General features: G+C 37.8%; 1 protein-coding gene across 1 annotated transcript in view; it reads left to right on the forward strand.

Annotated features, from left to right (window-relative positions):
- Nucleotides 1-1,663: 1,663 nt before the first annotated feature.
- The window catches only part of CHN1 (chimerin 1), a 125,726-nt gene continuing 123,439 nt past the window's right edge, over nucleotides 1,664-3,950 (forward strand). The window contains exon 1 of the mRNA XM_006151115.2: nucleotides 1,664-1,678. The gene's annotated coding sequence lies outside the window, so the exon portion shown is untranslated. The remainder of the gene's footprint in view (nucleotides 1,679-3,950) is intronic.

Here is a 3,950-nt window from a genome sequence, read left to right on the forward strand (position 1 = left end):
ACAGATTTTCCCTCTAGCCTCCTAGGTTTTATAGCTGGGTTTCTGAAATGCTAAAAACAGATTAACAAGAGACAAGGTATATAAACTTGCTAATTTTTAATACTATTTCCACAGAGACATCATGGGAAAAATACCTTCCAAGAAACCAAAATGGATATATACCATCTTTGTATGGGAAGGGAAAGGGAGATGTAGATCAATTAGGGAAGAATAAATGACTTTTAGAAAAGATGAATGGACCTTTAGCCAAAGAGATGGGAGATGTTCTGGTTTGTGGCAGAGTCTGGGTGTGATACTGACTTTCAGCGTCCACTCCTGTGATAAGAATCAATCTTGGTTGATACTCCTAGGGAAGGAATTAATGACAATTGAGTTCCTTTTGGAGAATCTGGCTTTAGATAGATAAGGGAAATTCAGTGAAAGACTCCCCTGCATTTGCTGTTTTTCAGGTGCCCTAAGCTCACAGTGATCAGTACACTAAAGCACCATGTTTTAGAATGACATGTCCTAAATTTTTTCATTATCTTTGAGTTGCTAAAGGACATGATATATGTGTAATATGCACTTTGTAAATTGTAAATCACCATACAAATGTAAGGTGATTTTATATTTTTAATATAAGTGTCACTACTGACACTTTTTCAATATTTTATATCAGGTTGTTTTAAGTGATGAATTTACTGTGTTTATGTGGAAAATGTGTTATTTATGGTATCTATATTTTCCCTCCCTTTTTCCTTTTCTTTTTTTTTTTTGCTATAGGGTGCATGTGTTCACCAGAGAGAGAGGGAGGGAGGGAGAAATAGATCACCCCCTGAGAGGGATGACCATGCCATAATGCCAAGATTTTGGACACACACACACACACACACACACACACACACACACGGTGCATTTTCTGAGTTGCCAGCTCTAGGACTTGAACTGTGTACTCAGCTATGTAAGATCTAGCTCCTTAACTGCTATGCCACCTTACTGGTCCCCTCCTTTTTTATTCTTCAATCAAAGATAAGATTTTATCAGGGAGTGAGTGCAAGTATTAACAGTTGTTTGTTTGGGGCATGAGTATTCAATAATGCAGATTATGCACATTATTGGGCAATCATGCCAATTAAGGACAACCCAGGGTCCTGGAAAATTGCCATGGTAGACTCTGAGCCAAAATCGTGGATCAGTGCTGCTAGTGGGAAGAAGGAAAGTAGGATACATTTCTGTGTGTGTTTTTTTTTTTTTTTTCCAGCAAGTCCATATGGTCAAAAGGCTACATTAGAAGGGAATTGTCCTCTCCAGACAGGTGGTTGATCTTCCCTTAGATGAATGTGAATTTTGAGGCCGTGGTTGCTAACAGGAGTGGAGAACTGCCTTGGTGGTGTTCTTACCACAGAGAAGCTGGCCTCGGGCCAATCCCTGAGAAACACAAGCATAGTTATTCCAAGTGCTTCTCTTCAATTATGTGGCACTACTTTGTAAGGGAAAACAATTGGAGGAGATGGGGGCTTTGTTTCATCGTGTTTTATTGAAAAATGTAGGAAGCATATGGTTTGTGATTGATTTTGTTTTGTAGGTTTCACGGCATGATCTCCAGAGAAACAGCCGACCAGCTCTTGAGTGTGGCTGAGGGGAGCTACCTCATTCGGGAGAGCCAACGCCAGCCAGGAACCTACACTTTGGCTTTAAGGTTGGTCTTGGGCCTGCTGTTACAACTGTGCTTCATTGAAAACCCTCTTAATAGAAGACTTTAAATTTTAAAAGCATCCAGCATGTAACTGAATTGGTTCTTGTTTTCTTGGGACCTAATTACCATTTTAATAGCTTTCAGACCCTTTAAAAATTCCTCATGAATGGTAGCACTCAGTAATTAAGAACTGAAAAACTTTTAAAGCATTTTTATTATAGCTGTTTCCTTCCATTCCATCTTACCCCTTCTCTCCTGTCTTGCCCTATTAGTTTCCACCTATTTTTTCAATAAGGAAAGAGACTAAGATCTTTGTCATTCTCAAAGCCAGTATAATTTCTCTTAGATTGATTGGTATTTGATTGAAGCAGCTTTTCTTGGGACTCTTGGCTCTTCCCTATGGACTAAACTCTGCCTAGTGTTTTGACTGTTCTTAGCTAACTCTACGGTGCCCAGAAACAAATATTTCCATTAACACCACAATAATAGTCCAATTGTAAGAACAACAGTACAATAGCATACTTATCCATCGGGCTTACTTCATGCCAGACCTCTAACCTCTTTAAATCTTTATAACATTTCTGTATACAGTTATTGTTCCCATTTTACAGATGTGGAAACAGGGCCTAGAGGTTGAGTAACTTGGCCAAGTACATGCATTTCATAACTTGTACAACTGGTACTTGCACTAAGACAGTCTGGGTTTTGAAGCTGTACTCTTAAAAATTCTACATTGCTGCCTCTCTACAGGCTTGCAATAATTATCCATTGTATTTGTTCTTTCATTTGTTCATTTATGCGTACATCCGGTCTTTGGAAAAAACTTAAATGTAGCATCTTTCCAAGCATCTTTCTAAGGTCAAAGAAAGGACATTTCTTCTGGTAGTCACAGATAGAGTACAGAAAGACAAACTTAGTTCTTAGGACTAATATGTCAGTCCGTTCCCCAGTCACTTACACTTGTCAAGTGAACAAGGACTACTCTCGTTCCTGTCTATAAGATTCAATATCAATTATTCCAATAAATAGAATGATGTAATTCAATATTTTTTCATACTGACTTCTAAATCAGTTACATACTTGGAAATTAGAGCTTGTCATAAGAATTCATAGACATTTGCTTTTCGTAGTAAATTATAAAGTATAAATCCCCCTTCACTTATTTAATTATTTCGTATATCAGGCTTAATTTGTGATTAAAAATGGGGGACAAAATCTGATCTGGCCATTCAATATCTGTTTATTGTGCCACTAATTGAATTTGAAGAATGACTCGGGCCAAATCACAGAATTTCTTGAAGTCAGTTTCTTCAACTTTGTACCTCTAACATTTTATAATTCTAGAACTCTATGCCAGCACATTTCTGAATAGTCTGGTCATCTGATTGTCTGGGGTAAATAAGTCTTTCGAGACCAAATAAGGATGGCAGTGGGATAAAAATGAGACAGAATCTATACAATGTTTTTCCTTTCTCCAAGATCACACAGAAATTATAAAACTTTAATTTGAAGTTGTCCTGTTTTATTGCCTCCCATCGTATAATGTGGCTGTCATGCAGTTTTCACTTGCTGACACAATCAGGTACTCAAGGGCCAAGGATTTATTAGGTTTCCTGGAAAGTCATGATGTATTTTCTATTTTTCTATGCAAAAATGTGTCATGATGTTCCCAATGGCCCAATAGTTGGAGAAAAGTAGCATCTATACCTTCCATGCTCTTCATTCTCCTACTCATGCCCTCTCTCATTCTACTCATGACATTAAGTTTATAGTTTGTTGCTGTCCACTCTGTCCCATTAAGTCTTATAACAGAACTTAGAGACTATTATCTGAATGGGAGTGTTTGTAATTCATGTATGAGTCTGGGATGTCGTGCAACTGTTTTGTTATTGAAAATCACAATAAAATTATTACTTGGAAAAGAAATTGTAGTAGTGAAAGGGGCTGTACTGAAGTAGGGAGAGGGTTTTGTGACTATGCGTTGTGAGTAACTTATGTTCTGAAATGTGATGAACATTTTCCTTGTTTTAAACTGGATGTATGGCAAGGAAGTGTGAAGCAGAGTATGAAATGGAGATTGTATTGACAGAGATATTATTGTTATCAGATACTCTCATTATAACTGATGATTCTCCCAATGCATGTCAGTGTGTTTTAACATTACATGATCTGGGACCAGTAGTTGGTGTAATGGCTTTTGTCACTGGACTCCCATGTAGTCGACTGAGGTTTGAGTCCTGGACCCGGTGGCTTAAACTCAAGCTGGGCGCATGTT

This window comes from Tupaia chinensis, unplaced genomic scaffold (assembly GCF_000334495.1).
Source record: "Tupaia chinensis unplaced genomic scaffold, TupChi_1.0 Scaffold000314_1, whole genome shotgun sequence".
Lineage (NCBI taxonomy): Eukaryota > Metazoa > Chordata > Mammalia > Scandentia > Tupaiidae > Tupaia > Tupaia belangeri.